Source organism: Corapipo altera, unplaced genomic scaffold (genome assembly GCF_003945725.1).
Source record: "Corapipo altera isolate COAL_440 unplaced genomic scaffold, ASM394572v1 268, whole genome shotgun sequence".
Taxonomy (NCBI): domain Eukaryota; kingdom Metazoa; phylum Chordata; class Aves; order Passeriformes; family Pipridae; genus Corapipo; species Corapipo altera.
Window position 1 is genome coordinate 3,463,008 of NW_020884901.1, and position 20,665 is coordinate 3,483,672.

The window sequence follows — 20,665 nt, forward strand, 5'->3', positions numbered from 1 at the left end:
ACGACTGATCTAAGTGGTCATGAAGGGCTTAGAGACATTTGGACACAAGAAACACCCCACTCCAGCAATGCCAAGAACCAGAGTCAATCTAAAATCTGCTAAACCTACTTTCCTGCATGACTCCTGCCAAGAGAGCAATAATCCCATCTGTAAAACCAGGGCCAAGCCAGCCCAAACCAGGGAAGTGATGACCCTGCTCGTTTCAGAGCAGCAAGGAGGTTTGGTGTTGTAGAAGCAGATTTCAAAATGAAAATAGTGCGAAAAACAATATTCCACTGGGGTAACCCAGTGCTCAGGACAGGTGGGATTTGCCCACGTGGCTGCCCAAAAGGGGCAAGGTGCCAAAATGGGGGAAGATTTAAAGGGTACTTCTTTAGAAATCGAGGAATTCTAGATGATCCTCAGTAAAAACAACCCAGACTTCTGCATGTGCTGTTTCCATTCTCAGCAGAAAAAAAAAAAAAAAAAGGCGTCAAAATAGGGGTTTATTTTAAACTTTACCTGCTGATTCTTCTCGTTCAACAGTCGTGCTCCTGATTTACATTATTTCAGAGATAGCCTTGCTCTTGGAAAGGGATCTGGAGAAGCTTTTCCAGATACCCAGGTGGATCAGGGTATTTTCCAGAGGCAAAGTGCAAACATGGAGCTCGGGCTGGGAAATGGGGCTGGGATTTGGTTGTGAAACATATGCACGACTTGTACGTGGGACTTATCCCCTGCTCCCTGGCTGGCTCCTGCCTGGAAATGAGCTGGATCCATGCACACAGAAACTGCTCAGTCCTGCTCTGGCAGCTTTCCCAATGCAAAGAAAAGGATAAAAAAAAAAGGAGAAAAATTATTATTTTTAAAAGAGTCTGAAAGGAAAGAGCTGTGCTGAGATCAGGTTAAATACACATTTCAGGCTCAGTTCCCCTCCCTCCCCCAGCACTGCAGAAGGGTTTCCAGTACAGAGGGAGGATGTTCCTTACTAGCAAACACACACATTCCAGAGACCTCCTTTTGCTGATCCTTCCTTCCACATCTCCAAGGCTTCCTGCATGGAAATTGCCATTATACTGATGTTTCCTGGATCAGAAATCTCTACTCAGACAGTGCCAATCCCACCACCTATACCCAGCCCCTCCAAAAATGAGGTCCAAGGAGGCAGAGCTCTGGGCTAGGACATGGGGATGGCCTTGCTGGACCTTTTCAGGTGACTTTTTGCAACTTATTTTTCTCACCCACAAGAAGCCAGCACTGATTTTTGATTCGGCCACTCATGCAACAATCAGTTAAAGTTTAAGCAATGTACAGAAGTTTCATTGGCTTCTGTGAGACCAAAGGACACATCTGAAGTGAGGCATGGAGTTAAATCAGGCTTCCCAATGGAGTCTAATTGAGTTAAACATTCAACTCCTGACGAAACAGGATGTGGGAACCTGCCTGAATCCCTACACCTTTTCTGAAAACAGGATGTGCAGATGGCATTGCTTCACCTGGATAAATGACTTGAAGAGTTTTATGCCCAGCTTGGCCCGGTGTCTTTCCCAAAACATAATGTTTTCCATTAAAGGGAGCCATTCAGGAAATGAATGACTCTGAGACTCCACAAATGTTGGAGCCATGTAAACAAGGACAGGGCCCAGCAGTGCCAGTCGTTCTGTGCTAGTGGCTCATCCCTGACAATAATGGAGCAGCTCCTGATCCCACAGTGACAACAGAAGTGCCTCGTGATTTTGCATTTGAGACCTTGAGTCCTGTTCTGCTTAAACAACCCTCCTCCTGAAGATGAGGTTATGGAGAATTCACTGAAAATCCCTTCACATTTCCTTAACACTGAGGAAACGAGTGAGCTCAGCTCCAGACTCTCGCAGCGAGCATGGCCTGCCAGAAATATCTGTGCTTGGACCAGCAAAGCCAACCTTCCCAGGGTGGCTTAGGAGACCAGACGCTTTGCTATCTGGCTCCAAGGGAAAATGTTGCCAGCTGCCAGCATTTAAACCAGCAGTGTTGCTTCTGAGCATGAAATCAGTCAGGCAAGACACTGTGATGGGGAGACAGAAGGGGAGAAAGGAGAACATGGACTTGGTATAGAAACCACCACTCTGAGAAACCCAGCTGTGGCACAAAGCTGGAACATGCCTGGGGTGAAGCCAGATGAGACCAGGAAACTGGGGTTGTTTGCTGTATATTATTGCCATCCTTCACCCTTTGCTTGTCCTAGGAAATGGGGTAGGAGCTTCTACAACTGTGCTTCTATTGCCTGTCTTTGCCTGACCCCGCTCCTCATCTGACAGCCCAGAGCAGACAGATCCATGGGGTGACCATACATCCCACACTCTTCTCTGGATACTTGGATATTGCACCAGGAAGAGGACTCAGTCTCACTGAGGATGAACTCAGGTTGAATTACTTTGAGAGATGATTTTTTTTCATGGGGTCCATCAGTGGTTGCTCCCACATCACATCACACACTCATCCCCTCTCTCTTTCCCGCTCTCCTCAGCCCTTCCAGGAGAAGCAGCAAGATGAAAGCAGATGTTGGCAGCTCCCAAGACTTCTCTTTCTGAGCCAGGCAAAAGTGACTTTGATTTTCCATGCTGCCCTAGCAGACTGCTCTGACTGAGTGCACGAGTGGATGTGGCTAATGGTGAATTTACCCAGTGAGTCGGGCCCTATAGAGTGGTACATATATAGAGAGAGATAGATATCAAATTTCTGATTCAAATGAATATCCCAGGACCGTTCTTTATAAAACCAAGAATTTACACATGCAAAAAAATTAACAGCAGTGTGTTTCCTACAAATAGAAAGTTTCACAGAGGTTGAGTTTCATGGATGTACATTGCCTACGTGTCAAAATCTGCCCACAAATGTTCTCTGTCTTAAACACCTCAAAAACTTCCTGGTAAAAAATGTCAGAATGTATCTTTCTGCAGTCAGAAATGTGATTGCATCATATACAGACATAATCAGGCTGGCTTTGAGCTAATTATCTCTGATCCAAATAGCAGCATTGCTTGAACAAAGCTGTAAGAGACACAAGGAATGTATTATCCTCGGAGTTTCATGATGGAAACTTCTATGGGGGTTGGAACTAGATGATCTTTAAGGTCCCTTCCAACCAAAACCATGTTATTATTTGTTATAATTCTATACCAGAGGGGCTGGGGTTCCCTGAAAGGCCATGCTGATGCCACTTTGAACATTTCCATGTGCTTCAGGGGAAATTCTGCAAGGCCCCCAAACATTAAAATATGAGTTGGGAAAATGGTCCAAATTAATTTGCGACAATGAAAAAAATAATAAAAAAATTAAATCTCGTGTGTTTTCCTAAACAAAAAAATAAGAGCTTTTAATTGTATTTTATTTTAGGGGATACCTCAGTTTTATATTTATTTACATTATTTGATGACACGGGAGAAATTGCAGTGCATAATAGAAGTGTGATGGCTGGTGAAGTTTGAAGATGCTGTTTGTGCAGGGAGTTGTGCTGGACCTGGGTATGAGATCAGTGCAGCAGCAGCCTCCCAGTGCTTCCTTACACAGTTAATATGAAGGAAAAACTCCCGCTGTCTCCAGCCAATTGTAATTCAATTGTAAAAAAATTTGCTCCAGGTGGCAATTTGGCATCTGCTCTCATTTCCCCCCGCAGTGAGGGATTGCAGGCAACGCTAACGAGTGGCTAATTCTGCACAGAGTCGGCCAGATCCTCAGCTCCTACAAACCAGAGGAAGCACCATCAAGTGGGAATCAGCTCCTCCAGCCAAGGAGCTGAGCCCTGGGAGTCAGTCCTTCCAACCAGCCCCTCTTGGTTGCAACAGCAGCTCAAAGCTGTGAGTTTTGGCTGCAGCCTGGGATGGGCCCTGAGGTTGCTGTTTGCATCCCCAGCCTCTTTAAACATTCTCTCTCGTGCAGTGTTATCGCTCTGGAATTCCAGAGTGCTGAGCCCTGGCCTCAAGCAGCCAGAGGAATTTGCTCCCCAAGCACTAATGCCTTCTTTTTCCCCCCCGGAAGAATCCCATGGGATGCTCCCTGTTGTGCAATGAGGATGGGTTGGTCTCCTGCCAGTCTCCAGATCCGGGCTCTGGGCTTGGTCACCCCAGTGCTCCAGCACATGAGCTGGGTGATGGGACCATCCAGCTGTGGTGGGACTGGAACAAGCCCAGGGTGAGGAAGGGCTGCAGGACTGGGCACTGCTGGAGGGCAGCAGCCTCCTCCACCCCTTCCACTCCATGGGTGTCCAGGTTTGCATCAGGTCACCCAGTGGCAGGACTGGGAACCTGGTCTGGTGGAGATGTGCCACATTGTGGATCCTCACTCCTATTACTCCCACTGATTTTGAGGACAAAAGATGAGGCATCTCCCCACAGACAGTAGCTCAGCTGTGGGACTCCTCACCACAGGGTGAAGCTGCAGCAGAATTCCTGCGTGGACCGTGTTTGCAAGGGGTAATACGAAACTGTACATATAGAGGAGCAATAGTTTAAAAAATAAACATGGGGGGAAGAGATAGAAAAGCTTCATGATGAAAACCAGGCAAATTCCTTGGGTTTGGAGGAGCCTCACACACATCTGCTTACTGCAGGGGTTTTGTCACTTCTGCTGCAGTTGCTGTTAGCACACAAAAGGCTCTGGGACTAACTGGGCTGTGGGGCTGGCGAATCATCCCAGGCGAGCTCCGAAGGAGCCAGCAAGCTTTTCCGGAGCCTTTTTGATGACAAGAACATTGTGCTGACAAAACAGCCCATTTTCCCCAGTCTTACCTCCTCCTTATCAGCCCTTCGTTACAGGAGTGTTGGCTGACACGGCAGCGCGGCAGACACAGATTATTAAGTTGTTGACAGAAAGCTCCTCCACTTTGAACAGTTATCGTCGCAGGGAGCATCCACCACGCAGGCAGCTCCTGACAGGCTCTCTCATCAGCCAGATGCCATGTGTCAGGGAACCTCCTCGAGTCTCACACCCCCATTTTCCCTCTTTATTGTATTTAAATGAGTCTCCCCGCAGTGTCACGGTTGATTAGCCCCGCGGAGAAATTTATGGGGACACGGCGATAAATAGGCCTGGAAATGGTGCTTACCTGTCCCTCCAGGTGAGTCCATCTCTGCAAGGGAGCAGTGTGGAGGTGGGAGGGGGCTATATTTCAGAGAATACTGCTGTGACTGTTCTCCTAATTACCAAGGAGAGGAAGGAGGAGCACTGGACTGTGCCTTCATGGGTGGGGAAAACCAGATCAAAGCCAGAACTACACCTTGCCAAGACCTCCATTACTTTACTTTTGGTATAAGTTGATTGCACCAGCTGTCTAAAAGCCATGCTTAAGGCTGGGATTAGAAAGCCAAAACATTGTTTGGTGCTTTTTTCCCCTCAGTTCAATAAGTTTATCCCCCCCCGGAAACGCTGCTCAATGTTAACAGGATTAGTGGATGGGCTCAGCCATCTGGGCAACCTCTCAGAGCAGGGTGGGAAGGAAGGAGATAGGAAGGGTAGAAAAGAGGAGGATGAAGACTGGTGAAATGTCCTTATTCCTGCTCCTCTTCCCACTGGGACACGGCGCTCCCTCCCCGCTGCTTTGCCATCCGGACAGCTCGGTGCTAATCACAAGAAAGCAGCAAGAGCAGCCCAAACCCATGGTGCAGCACTGGAAAACTCAAGGTTTTACTTTGATGTCTGCCTGAAAGATGAAAAGTCTTAATCAAAGCCAAAAAGCATGTTAAACAGCAGACTCTAAAATAATTGGGCACTCCAGCATTCTTAGGTAAGTGCAAAAGGGGGGATTATTGTGGCTTGGGTAGTCAAACGTGTACAAGCTTTAATTTGACTGGAATAGGACACAGGCAGTGGGAGCAGGGCAGTGCAGGCTGAGCACACACTGTACAGGACTTGCCAGAAAGGCCTCTTGCCTGCCCAGGATCGTGCTGTTCCCTCCTCTCCCCCCGTGCTGGCTGCATTAAAGCTGTCTGGGGCAGGGCTGCCAGGCTTGGCCAGCATTTACCTTGCCAGCCTTGCCAGCGGCTGGTTTGGCAGAGGGGATTTGTCTCCTCAGAGAGTCCAAGTCCTTTACTTCATTTCCCTAAAGGATTTCAAAAACCTCTGCCTGCAAGGCTGAAGAAGGTTTTAAACTGTCATTGCTGGTGGGAGGAGGGCAGGACTGGACATATGCTCAGCAAGAGAATTGTCTTCCCAATGCTCCAGGATGATGTGCAGGGAAAAAGACAACCCTGATGTCCAGATGAGCCACGCCAGTGCAAAAGGCTGCAGAAATCAGGAAGGATGGAGAGGCTCAGTGCCTGAAGAGAAAACATCAGAGACAACATGGTAGAAGGTGTCCTGGGCTCCCAGCTGAGATGATGTTGTAGGGATGCTGGAGCAGAGCCCAAACATGCCCATTGCTCATTGCAGGTTTGTGTCACATTGGCTCCCAGCACTTCACAACCAAGGTCCAACACACACACGTCAGCGACCACTTCTGGCACGGCGAGGTTTGTGCCATTGAGGAGGTGCTTTGTCCCTGAGTGCAAAATCTAATTAGCAATTAGAAAGGAAGGAGCATCGCATCAAGGAGATTTGCAGGGATTTTTTCAGCCCATCAGGTTTGCAGAGAGCAAGGGAACAGCTTCTGTGAGCGGCAGAGGGGAGCAGGGGAATGGACGGAGGAGAGGATTGTCTTTAAGAATGGAACGGACGTGAGACAAAATGTTCTTGCTCAATGTTGTAAACAACCCTAAAGTGTTTTGAAAGACTCTGTCAATATAAATTACTGGGAAACAAGACATTGGAATTGCAAAAGAGGAGCCCAGCTGGAGAAAGGCTGCTCGCAGAGTGCCTCGCGCTGCCCACCTCAGACACGCGATGCGCCAGCACCGCTCTCCCTGCCCTCGCACATTCCTCCCTATTCTTCCCTTCTCTCATGGAGAAGAGGAATCAAGTGCTCTGTGTGAGATGAGTGCACTAAAGCATCCTCCAGCCCCAGCTCCTGCAGCCCTGCGAGCAGAGGGAATTTACCAGCAGAGCTCTCTGCTGCAAATCTTCCAGGATAATTCCCGGTGCCAGCCCTGCCGGCGGTGTGGGTTCGGGAGCTTTGCTCAGCGATGCTCTGTGTCCCTGCTCCTTCCTGCGGGGCAGCTCATTCCCATCCCTGCAGGATGGATCACAGAGCCCTTGCCATTTGCCATGGGGTAAATGTGTGCTGAAGCCACAGGCAGGGAGCAGCTGCTGTGCTGTAAATTCACACCCTTGGTTACCTCGTGTTAACTTTCTCATCTGGCTGTACCTTCTCCTGGGACAGGAGCCAGAGCTCCAGGAGGAACAACCGTGGCAGTGCCTGTCTCAGCGCGGGTATGGACAGCCCAGGTGGTAATGCTGGCAAAAAAAAAGCCCAAAATAGAGCAAAGCTGCTCTCTTAAGCACGGCCTGGAGCAATTCGAGCCTGCAGGTGCGGTGGTGAACACTCCCTGTGGGCATCAGGGTGCAGTGATGGGGAGAAGTGAGCTCAAACCCACATGAAGGTCGTGCTTCAGAACCAGAGAATCCATAAGATTGGAAAAGATCTCTAAGATCATCGAGTCCAACTGCTACAGATTGGGATCAAAAGTGCCTTTTTTGGGATGCCTTAACTCTCTCCCAAAGAAAGCAGCTGAAAAAGAAACCCTCTTGCAGGGGCTGTTGGGGTGACAAGCTCCCAGTCCAGCCCCAGCCTCTTCCTATCATGGTTCTGATGCTAAATCTCAGGAGGATTTTTAATTATACCAGAGGGAGCTATATCTTCAAAACCTCTCTGGATATCAGCTTAAATTACTAAAACATGGAAAAGAGAAGGTTCTGGGGAAACCTTCTAGCACCCTCCAGAAGGTAAAGGGGTACCAAGAGAGCAGGTGGGGGGTTTCTGACAGGGGCATGGAGTGACAGGACAAGGGGGAATGGATTTAAACTGACAGAGGGCAGGGTTAGATGGGATATTGGGAAGAAATTCTTCCCTGTGAGGGTGGTGAGGCCCTGGCACAGGTTGCCCAGAGGAGCTGTGGCTGTCCCATCCCTGGAAGTGTCCAAGGCCAGGTTGGACGAGGCTTGGAGCAACCTGGGACAGTGGAAGGTGTCCCTGCCCCTGGCAAGGACAAGATGAGCTTTAAGGTCCCTTCCAACCCAAACCACCCTGTGGTTCTATGCAAACAAAGGCTCCAAAGCCCACTGCAACCCCTCAAACTGTCTGTTTGCACCTCTGACATTTCAATCTGGTACCTACTAAGATGGATGACAGAGATGAGAAACAGGAATTTCTGCACCCAAAGACTCTCTACCAATTCCCAACACCGCCCCATGAATGGCATGAATCAGGGCTCTGCACTTTTTCTCTGCTGTTTGAAGCACAGATGTCTAAGCAGAGCTGCAGGAAGAGAGCTCTGCCTGGTGCAGAGCCGTGGCAGGCACATGGGGATGGTTTAAAGACATATGGGATTTTCAGCAGGCCCTACGGTACTTGGGCCCTGAGTTCAGAGCAAGGGGAGTCCTGGAGGGGTGGCTTTACCAGCTCCACAAATAAGCTGGAGTGGGTTCATCCACCACTGAAACACAAACAGGACTGGGATGGCAGTAAGCCAAGCAGAGAGATAATATTTTTCCTAGATATTAGCCCAGTATGAAATCAGAGCAGAAGTACACTCAGAGAATTGACAGGGAATAATGAGAGTTTCAGGTGGGTTTTTAAAATTTAAAATAGAAAGCTGGGAAAATAATGAATCCTGACCATCCTCCCTATGATTAAAGGGTCTCAGTGCTACCCACCCCCCCTGAGCGGCACTGGTAGGAAATGCTTTTCAGAAGGATTTAGTGGTTATTTCTGCTTCTGCTTACACTATGGGAGGCTCCAGGAGAGCCAGCCAAGAGCTTGCTGGTTATTTAGCAGTGGTGATGGCATTAGTGCCCATCAAGCCCTGCCCCAACCCCAGGGTCACCGTGGAGCTCAGGGAGCAGGCAGATCTGCCCTCGGACCAGAGCTCTGCAGCTTGTCAGAGCCTCAGGGCTTTGGGGCAGATCCTGAGCCTCCCCAGGGAGGAGAAATCAAAGCCAGCACAGGATGCAAGGAAGGACTGAGGAGATCTTCTCCCCGTGCATATTGTTGTTGCTGAGTTAGTCCTGCCTCCCCCTGGGGCTAAAAATACCTCGCTGAGACACCAGTGGGGATCCCAGAGCAGAGCCCGGGGTGACAGCCTGGCTTGAGGGCAGGGGACTGGGACAGGCAAATGGAAAACAGAGAGAAACCACCCATTTTCTGTTCCACAGGCTCACAGAACAGCTTGGGTTGGATGGCGCCTTAAAGACCATCTCATTCCAACCTCCTCTCCGCGGGACACTTTTCCCCAGACCAGGCTGCTCAGAGGTGATGCCGGCAATGATCCCGTGCAGCGCCTGCCTCCTGAGCCAGCCCGCGAGGAGCCTTTTGGCAGCGACCCCTCCCTGTCAGCCGGCAGAAACATGAGCCCATGGACGGTTCGCAGGAGCAGAACTAACGAGCCAACAAATCAGGCCGCTGCCATCTCCTCCGCCCCTCTCTGTCTGGTTCAATAACAGCCGATGGGGGAGGCTCCCAGAACTGCTGAATGGCTCGATAACCAGGAGCCAAAAACATTCAAAACCACACGTCTAAATTAATTCATCCCAAAGCATCCGCAGACAGCGAAGGGGAAGGGGGGGACGGGGGAGAGATGGCGAGGGAGGAGGTGGAGGAAAAGAAACAGAAGAAAGAGAAACGACTTGGCCTCTTTTCAAGCCCTTTCTAAAAATGCTGAAAGAGTTTGGCAATACTAATAAAAACCCTGTACAGCAGTTGCCCTAATTTCTCTGAGCACCATCGCTGAGGTGCAGGCGACAGGATGGCTGTGGCATGTAAAATAAGGGATGAAAAGGATGAGGAAAGGGTTTGGAAGCGCTGGATGTCAAAATGACAGTGGCAGGATGGAGTCTGGCAGGAGGGAGGGAGAGGTCTGGGAGGGCCGAGCCGCTGGAACCCCACTCCCTGCTCCATCTCTGGTTCTCCACCGCTCACCCCAAGCCCCTTCCCGGGTTTTTTGTGCTGTTAAGTCGGTCTCCCTGCACGTGGCTCAGCCCAATGTGCTCAGCTGACTGCTCCCAGCACGGCAGGGACAGATTTGAACATCATCTAAAGGCAGCGTGCGATGTCAGACTGTCAGCTGGGATGGAATTCAACAGAGTTTCAGCGAGAGGCGAGCGAGCAGAGAAGCAAAGCAAAGTATTGGGAGTAAGGGAGCCCAGCAGCCAGGCAGGCTGCCTGCCTGGAGGGCACTGCAGGGAGCAGCTTTTCCTGCAAACAGCATGAAATCCGTACAGGAGAAAAGTTTGAGACTACACCAACTCAGCCCTCCTAGGGAAGCAAGGCCTGAGGAAGCAGTGGGAGATTCCTGCAGGTATGGAGAGTGTGGACAGGGTTTTCTGCAGTGCCTCATTTTGGAGCAATTTGGTGACATGTTGTGTGGTCATTTCCAGCTCATCATCGACAAGGAGGGATGCTCTGGGTGACTTTGAAGCTGACTTCTTCAATTAATAGCTTTAAACTGCAAGAGGGTAGGTTTAGATGGCATATTGGGAAGAAATTCTTCCCTGTGAGGGTGGTGAGGCCCTGGCACAGGTTGACCAGAGAAACTGTGGCTGTCCCATCCCTGGAAGTGTCCAAGACCAGGCTGGACAGGGCTTGGAGCAGGGGGTGGAACTGGATAAACCTTAAGGTCCCTTGTAACCCAAACCAGTGTGTGATTCCAGGATTCTACAATTAATCAAAAGCTCTGGAAACAAGAATTTAAAGCTCAATCCCTTGGATTTTTGGTTTCCAACACCGAACATCATGTTAGCAATGGAGTTCAGATGACTCCATTCCCAGAGGTATAATCTCTGCATCCTGACTGGTTTTCCCAACTTTTCAATGATGGCATTTCCAGGGCAGTGGTAGACCCAAGTCCATGTTAGGGGTTGCTAATTTGAAAGGCCAGCATTGCTGTTAGCAACACAACACTTAAGGACTGCAGCCCATCAAACCACCAGAACAACCAAGGTCAAAACCATCTTTTGAGTCACCCCATCGAGTTTTACAGGGATATATATAAATAACTGTAGAGGCTAAAGCTAATGACTGAATGCAAACACTCCCACTGCTGCAGGACTTGGTGACATTCAGCCAAAAGGTCAGCCTTCTCACCATGGTATTTGCATTCTCCATCTACATACATCAGGAATAAAGCAAAGGAGCTGAAGGAGGCAGATGAATGGGCTGGAAATGGTGCCGGGTCTCTGGTTTGAATAGGGCCTTGCATTTCTTTTCATCCCTTTAACTATGAAACCTGAGCAACAAAGCACCTCCTGGGGTGTTGGGACTGTTACTCTCTCTGACCAAGAGTGAGGACAACACACGTGTGTGGGGACAGGAGCCCCAGCAGACCAAGCTGGGACACTGGGGCTGCTACATGAGACCATTCCCTGCTCCAGCTGGGACTCAGTTACTGGGAAGATGCTCTTGTAGGGAACTGGGAATGCTCTATCAAGGCTACTTCAACCCAAGAGAGGAGGGGTTTGGAGGAAGAAAACTGTGAATTCAACCTCTATTAAGACATGTAGCATTTTTAGGGTGCCCCTCATCTCGGTGATAGTTGAGGGCAATTAAAGATTGCACAGAGAAACTCACTTGGGAGCCCTTGGGAGGGGGACCAGTGAATCCTCATGTGATTCCAGGCTGGCTGTCTCCTGTTGGGATGAGGGAGAAACAGTGTTTTTCTGTCTCTCAGAGCTGATGTTTGCTATCCAGGGAGTGCGGGGAGGGAAGGGGTGTTAGGAAATCTCTCTGACTCAGTCTTAAAAGTTGCTCAACCAAAGTGCCCACTGCAGTGTGGCATGGTATAGCTGAGGGATTTCTTCCCCGGTTGTAGAATAAGAACTGGCTTCAAAAGTTTAACCTCCAGCTAATTTTAAATGGACTGTCCTATTGGTCTCCAAGCTTACATCAGTTAAACCTTGTTTCTCTGCCACATGGGACATAGGAGACATCTCTACCTGGGAAGATTGGCTTAATCAGAGCCTTTCTGAAGCCTGGGGCTTGCTGGATTGAATCACAGAATCATTTAGGTTGGAAGAGACCTTTAAGATCATCGAGTCCAACCATATTTACGTACCTATGTAACGTTTAACTTCCTGTCAGTATAATGCAGTTAAAAAGAACTTAAAGGGAAAACGCTGCTGTTCTTAATGCAGTTTCTGCTGATGTCTGAGACACCTCAGACAGCGAAATCCATCTTTTTAATCAAGAAGAAAAAGTCTGCAGTGTACACAAACCTAGTGAACCTCAAGGTGCCATGAGGGACCAAAGTGCCACGAGGGACCAAAGTTGGATAACCCTCCTCCTTGCTCCCCAGAATACACTGATTTTTTGAACCAACTCTACGTGAATTTGGACTCCCAGTTAGGAATTTAAACACAGCACTGGTTGAGAAGAAAGCAAAGACCTTCCAGAGGAGTCAAACCTGGAATGTTTGGCTGTTCTGTAATAGAGGAGATTGATGGTGGGGTCTGGCTTGTTTCTCTCACAGGTTCCAGAGCCTTTGGAGCATCTCTCATGCTTCTTTATGATAGTGTGCACATGGGGAAGCCATCCCGCCCTGGTTTTGGGAGGTGACCTCTCTCAGCCCTCGGCAAGGGGAAACCATCAATAAAGGCTCAAAATAGGAAATGCCTTCAAAAAAATTTAGGGGGGGGGGGGGAAACTAGTCTTTGCTGATCTTATCAAAGGGGAAATAGGAATCAGGCTTTTGGGAGGAGGCATTTCCCACCCCTGTGGGCTGCCAAGCCCCCCCCTTGCTGCGGTGCAGCCCTGGCACAGCCCTGTGCAGGATGCAGGAGAAGGCCTCTGCGACATTTCTTTCAAAAATAGAGCAGGGGTCACCCTTTCTTTCAAAACTCCTCCTGGGAAGGAGCCACCCTCTCCCAGCGCCTCTCTGTCCCGTGGTTCTGTGCATGTTAACCCGGGGCTCAGCCCTGTGGAGGGTCCAGCCTGGCCCTTCCCAGGGCACTAGGGCTGTGTTCATCATTCATTCCTGGGGAGCATGTTCTGCTTCTCCTGCTGATGGCTTCCCACGTGGTCCCAAAAAGTTCCAGGTAGCACCAGGGAAAGGTGAGGATGTGACCATCTACCTGTGGCAGAGGGGTTGGAGCTAGGTGAAGTTTAAGGTCCCTTCCAGCGCCAACCATTCTCTGATTCTGTGATTCTCTGATCTTAATATTGGAGCCCTCCCTTGCACCCCAGCCCTGCTCAGTGGGGCTCTAAGCCAGAAGCAGGAGACTGTGCAGAGCTTGTGGTGGAAGAGGACCTGTATTAGAAATTTTAGGAGAAATGCCAGATTCCTGCAAGTCATCAGCGTGAGACAACCCCAAGCTGCTCAGGTCTCTCAAGACAGATGTTTCCAGATGTGGCCAGGCAGCTGGGCTACCTTACAGTCAAAATGATGGCACAGCCAGAAGTTTGGTGCCCACAGGCTCACACCCCAGTTCAGCAGAGGGGTGAAGGGTGGTAATTTGGCAGATTACAAATGGCAAAGCCCTACAAGTCCCCTTTAACAGGCTGAGGATTATTCCATGGATCCAGGCCATCTTTGCTCCTGGGTTTGTGCCTGTTTAAAAATCAATAAAACAATCCTGTGTGTCTGGAAGGTGTTGTGACACTCTGTGGATGTGGCTGGAGTGTTTTTAAGTTCCCTCTCTGGAAGGAGCTCTGCAAGTGTAAATTGAAGTTGCTATTAACCTTTTCCTGGGTCAGGTACAGCTTCACTCTTGCATCCAGTGGTCTCTTCTGCAAGATAATAAAACATAGTCAAAGGCCATGCTCAGATGGATTTGTCACCCAAACAAAAAGGAAATTGGTGACTGTTCAGCCTGGAGAAGAGAGAGCTTTGTGAAGACCTCATAGCACCTTCCAGTACCTAAAGGGGGTTTACAAAAAGGCTGGAGAGGGACTTTTGACAAGGGCATATAGTAATAGGACAAGGGAGAATGGCCCCAAGATAAAGGAGGGCAGGTTTAGATTGGATATTAGGAAGAAATCCTTCCCTGTGAGGGTGGGGAGGCCCTGGCACAGGTTGCCCAGAGAAGCTGTGGCTGCCCCATCCCTGGAAGTGTCCAAGGCCAGGTTGGACGAGGCTTGGAGCGACCTGGGACAGTGGAAGGTGTCCCTGCCCACGGCAGGGGGTTGGGACAAGATGATCTTTAAGCTCCCTTCCAACCCAAACCGTTCTGTGATTCTACAAAACAGGAAAAGAAGGAATCACAAGCATCCCTGTCAAATGGGTGAGGTGATGGGGGAACAAAAACTGCAGCTAGACGAGCTGAGCTGTTCCTTCTGCGGATGCTCCTGGAGCTGTGGGAGGGATTGAATCTACTGCAGCTGCATTACCTGTGGGGCATGTGGGCTAATTACCAACCACACACCCAGCAAATGGCTCTGCCACAGAAAAGTGTTATTGACTGAGTAAGAGAGCAGGAAAATGGCTAAGGTAACCTCCTTTTTCTAAATGGTTAATCTCCAACATTAGAGCTAGTGTGTTAAAGGAGGTTTAGGGCAATTTAATAGCTCATAAAACTTTATAGTCCCAGTTGAAATTGGAGTGATAACTCTGGAGTGTAAAGCTATACTTTGCTAAATGTCTCCCTTAGATTTTTTATTTTATTTTATTATTGGAAACTTAACATCTGCTACAGCAAAATAAAACGGAATGATTTTCACTGTTGAGAGACGTGAGCATTCTGCTTCCCTTCATTCTGTTTATATGTTTATTGCTTAAAACTTTGGCGTCGATATTATCCTTGATTATTAAGATTTCAATCACTCCAAGGAAGGGAGAGATAAAATAAGCCAAAATAGACCCATGATCAATTTAACTTGTGGGCAGAATAGAAACCAAGGGGATGCTAAATCGTAGGCATCAGTTTTGTCTGGAGTCTTCTTAAACTTCATAATGATATGGTCCCTGGGCCAAATTTTGTCTGTAGTAGTGTTACATAAAGCAACATGCAAACCATCATGAAAGGTGAAATGGGGAGGATTGGGAAGGTGTTTGACCTCTGACAGTCCCTGTGTTGGTGTGGTGACTCAGTTTCCTCAGATGTCAAATGCTGGTGATTCCTCTCCTCCTGAGCAGAGACCTGGAAGTTTCATCCCAAAGGTGAAGGGTCACTGCCACACTGGGCAGCTCCAGTTAATGCCAAAAGCTGTGGCAGAACTTGTTCTTCCTGAGCCCCAGCCTTGGGGGATTCTCTGCAATGCCCAAAATATTATCTTTTTTTTTTCCTCCAGCAAGTACCTATTTGCTATTCTTTCCCAATTCTTTTCGGCATAAATCTCAGTCCACACTTGCAAGGCACATATTTAAAGGGGGAAAAATATGTTTCTGAAAGAGCCGTGTGAGAAATGAACCGATGACTTATGGAGCCAGAACAGGCAGAGCATGAGCAGCGATTCACATGGAAAATGAAATGAAAATGTTAGTGAACTCCAGCGAGGGATGCTCCAGCAGGGAGAGGGTCAGCAAGCCCAGCACAGGCTCCTGCACAGCAGATCTTTGGTCCCTTGGGCGTATTAAAGGAAGTTTGGGATTTATTCAAAGATCTTTGTGTAGAAGCCGCCAGTTCTGCTCTACTGAGAGCCCAGCAATCCAGTTTAAGCCTGGCTCTGATTTGGTGTCCCTTGCTCAAAGCATCCCCAGTGCTTCGTTACCTGGAGCCACTGGTGATGGCTGGGGGCTCCTGGAGCTCAGAGTGCCAAGTTTTCCCCCTCTTGCCAGCAGTCCCCCAGACAGCCCTCTCTGTAATTCTGTGCATTTAACTGCCACTTGAAACATAACAAAACCGTTCTGGCACAGCCCTGACAAGAGCAGGACATCGAGTACAGGCTTGAAAGGCCTCGTTCCTCCCTGCCAAGCCCCAGCTCTGGTATGTCCCCGGACGGGCCGGACGGACGGTGTGTCCACGCCAGGCTGCGTGGGAGGACATGTGGGAGTGGACAACCCACTCGTCTTGAAGAGCCACTTCCTCAACTCTCCTCTGACATGCTTTCCATGTATGGAAATCCCCCTTCCTTTTAATCCCTCTCTGATTTCTCCTCTCCCCGGCCCTGTCTTGTTGCCCTCCCACGTGCAGAACAGCTTTGTGCAGGGGCTTTCCCAGTTTATCCATGAATCAGCAAATACCAGGGCAGCAGCTGAAGAGTTAAAGAGCCTCTCGTTAAGTTGCCCCCAGGGATCCCTTCCCAAGCCTCAGCCTTGGCCTTTGCAGAAAGATTTCCTCCTTCCCTGAGATGTCATTTAGGCCATTAGGGGATCTTTCTCAGGGAATAATGCCTACCCCTTACACGTGGTCCCCTTAATTAGTAATTAGGATAATGCAATATTGAAAAAAGCAAGGCACAAATTTAATTAGTTGTGTTTTATTAGAGTAACTAAGGAGAAGGCCCCCGGACTCCGCGGGAGGAAAGGGATCAATACTGAACATCTATTTTCACTAGAAAACAATTGCAGCTGACGGCTGTCCGTGGGGGGAGCCCGGCCCTGCCTCCATCCCTGCCTGCCCAGGGGGAAGGGGCAGAGCAGGGGCTGGCAAATAAATGATCAATACCTCCAGAGAGGGTCTGTGTATTCTCTGTTAACATTACGGAGTGGTTAATGGGAGCTGACACATAGCTATGGGGAGACGGCTAATTATCTTTTAAGCTGCTCTGGCTCAAACTGGGAATAATTGCAGAGGAGCTTGGCTTTTGCATCTCAGTTCATTTTTGGTGGGTTGGTCGTTGTTTTGCAAGGCAGCCCCTTCCCAGTGGCACCCTCTTGTCCCCTGCCCTCCCTCATGGACCCAGCATGGCTGTGTGTGTCCACGGTGTCACCTCCACGTCTTCCCAGAGCAGCCACAGCGTCCCTTCCGTGTGGTCCTTCCCACTCCTCCCACCAAGGCTCCCCACGCCCCTCAGTTGGGGCCTAACTGTGCTACTGAGATGAAATAACACGTTTGTTTGCTCTGCAAACCCTTCTTGTGGAGATCTTGCGAGAGATGTTTCCTCTTTGGCAGGGCTGGTGCGCACACAGACCTGCCTTTATTTACACGCTTTCATCTCGCTGTGAAACCTCCCATCTGGGCACTCGTGCACGTGTTGTGCCAGTGCCAGTGAGTCAATAAGTGCCATGTCTTTGCACGACTTAATAAAGCCAACAGACAGTTTCCAGTCTACCTTTTTTTCCCAGCTCTGCTTCTGTTCCATAACTGTTAGCCAGCCTTCCTGTATCTCGTCGAGTAGGGAGAGCAGGGCCTTGCTGTGCTGGAAGCTCTGCGTGGTAAATAAAGGGACTGCATGCAGGCACTTGTAGATCAGGCATGAGGATAAAAGCTGGAAAAAAAAGAATTATTCTTGTCTAGTTTAACTGAGGGAGAAATAAAAGGGTTGGTGGGGGTTACAGAGCGTGGTGATGGCCACCATGCCAACAGTCCCAGGCCAGCGCCTGGAGCAAAAACTGGACTCAAAACCATATGGGCTTGATTAGAGGTCAGGCCTCAAAATAAAAAACACCACCACTCGCAAAGATAAAATGTGAACTCCCACCCATTTCTCAACTTGGATGTTTGAACCACTCCATCCTAACTCCTGTCCTGGTCTCTGCTGGACAGGGATGGTGTGACACAAAGGGAGCCAGGCTGTGACCCAACCTCCCTGTGGGCCGCTGGAAGCAGAGCCTTTCACAATATTTAATGCTCTCCAGTGCGATTTGGAATATAGAGATCAGTCAGGCTTTGATAAGATCATAGCAGGAGGACAGCAGGAAATTGCAGTCTTGCCCAATGCTTGATCTTACGCTGCTGAACTTGCTGTATTGGGGACATTATGGTCCAGCCTTAATGGCTTTGTATTAAGCTGAGACAATGCAGCCCCGTGACCTTGCGGTGCTTGATAGCCATATGTGCTATTTTAATGAAAAATTGGGACTTAAGTAAATGGCTGCCCATCGGCAGAGGGCTGTTAACGGGATCTCGCTCCGAGCGAAGCCCGTGCCGGGGGGAGGGCAGGGGAAGGGAATTGGGATGTAATAGCCATAATCATCCCTCAGTGAATGACCTTCTGCCTCCTCTGATAGTGGTTCTGGAGAGAGGCAACCCCAACAGGACTGTGGTACAGTCCTGGGGCTGGATCTAGATCTGCCAGGCTGTGCTGCTGGTTCTGGTTTTGGCGTGCACCAGGATTTGGTGCTGGACCTCAGTTTCCCTCAGCCAGAGCCAAACAAGCTGCCACTGCAGCATCACTTGGATGCACTGAAGACAAAGCACAGCTGGATTCACAGCAGTTCCTCCTTTCTCCAGCCCAATTCCCACCACCAGGAGCATGGGTTTGGGGCGGATACCCCTTCCAGGCACACGCACTGGTTTCCTCCCCCAACAAATTGAAGCTGTAAATATTGATAGCCTTCTCTTTCCAGGGCTTTTTAATGCCCTCTGATACTTAGAAACTATTAAGCGCACCCATCATTACTAACCTGCGAAGTAAATGCGTCCTAATGGGCAGGCGAGCCACGCTGGCCCCAACAAATCATTCCTAATGAATAGTACCTGGCACATCCATCACCCTTAAATGCCAAAGCAAATCCATCTGCGTTAGCCGCTGAAAAGAGCCAGGCAGATCTCGCCCTCCCTTTCTTCCCAAGGTAGGGGAGGGTTTGGCTTGTGACACGTAAGTGTGACTGTTTCCAATCTTTTCCCATTCCTGCAGTCAGGACCTTCAAGGCGCATTTCTCAATCGCCCGGGCTGCTCCCGCACACAATGCCGAGAGGGCTCTGGCAGAGGCATGAAAGGCTTTAAATAGAAACCAGCGTTTCTCCCTCGCGCGCACACAATGCTTCCCTGACCCTTTCCTGACCTCACCCTCAAATCTGGGGTTCACAGCCCCAGCCTTGAACCCGGCTCTGTTTTTTCATGTTTGGCCTCTCTATTTCCTGAGGTCAGGCAGCCCACCGCTCCATTAGCATAAAGCAGCTCAGGGCTCATTTGCCAAAACTGACATCCTGGGAAAGTCCTGATGAATTTATGAATTAGAGGCTACAGATGCCAGTAAAAGAATTAAGGGCTTATTTATTTATATATGTATTTATTATTACTATTTGCAGGAAATCAGCTGGGGTGCTGCTGTTTGCTTTTTCTGAAAAGCGCCATCAGCCTTGAACGCTGTGTCAGCAGCAGTTTTCTTTTGAGGAGGAAAAAACACATTTTTTAAGGTCTGTTGTTTTCTTTTCGTTGTTGTTTTTTTATTTTGCTTTTTAAAGGAAGGGCCTGAGGAAGAAAGTTCTGTGAGCAGGAGGCCGAGGGAGCCAGCACGGCATCCCGGCGGGGCGAGGTGCTCTCACCTTGCGGAATGCAGCGATTGCGACACCGAAGCGAAGAGGTAAAATTTATATCCCATAAATCACATGTCAAGTGCCTGCAAGGAGAGGTCATTAAACAGATGTATGAGGCAAGAGGCAAAGTCCATCCATTTCAGAAGACGCTCCCAGTGTCAGCAGCTCTCCAGAAGTCTCGAGAGGCAGAGGGATCCAACCGGTGCAGCAGAAGCTTCCCTGATAGTCTTATTTATTTCCTCCTCTATTTATTTGATCTCATTTTCTTTACTGGAATAACTTCCCGGGCTTTCCCCTGTCAGAGCTGCCTGGTGTGGGGGTTCCCGGATGGGAGGGCAGAGGGTGGCACATCAAACAGCTCAGGAGGCACAGAAGGAATGGAGTGATGGATGGAGGCCGCCCTGTGATTAATAATCAAACCAAGAGCTTTTACTGGGTGTCATGTGGAAAATGTGGCTTTGGAAACATTTGTCTTCATCCCACAAACAACAAGTGGTGTTTCTTTCCCTTTCTTTGTTTCTCCCCCCTCCCCCCCTTTCCTCCCTCTCTCTCCCTCTTTTGGCTTTTCTTGCCCAGATTCACTGATTAAAATCTTTTACCTGTTCCAAGTGGCTCCTGTTCTGGTTTGATTTATGCTTTGCTTATCTCAGGCTTCAGTGGAAAAATAATGACCAGATAATAAAGAGCACTAAGTAGCTTTTCAAGTGACACAGCATCCGCTGCACGGGACTGGGTTCTGCAGGAGCAGGGAGGGAAATGCTGCCATGGCCTCGGGCCAAAGCAGAGGGAGGATAACAGAGGATAAGGGAGGACAGCCACAGCCATGGTCCAGTGGTTCCCTGATGGGTGAAAGCTCTGAGCACCCTCCAGTGGGTGCCTCAGCCAGCCCCTCTGTGACCTGCTGAGGGGCAGGAAATTTCACTTGGCAAATTGGTCTCATGATTTTCCCAGGGCTTTTGGCCAGTATTCCGGTGGCTGTTGGTCCTCCCGGGTACAGGCAGTCCAGGACAACTGCTTCCCTCAAGCAGGATGCTTCTTCCCACCTCCTTGTTTTTTTCCTGGACAAATCCTGCTACTGAGAGAGGAGACCACCAGCTCCATCGTTCAGCTGATGCAGAGTGCCCAAACCCCACTACCTCCTGCAACCTCTGGGTCTTGCTGCTCCCTGTGGATCTGCAACAGCTCCAGATCTGTCTGGCTTCACCCACAGCATTAGGAATCAGGATTTACTATAGGGCTGGGACCTATAGCTTTCCCTGCCTTATTC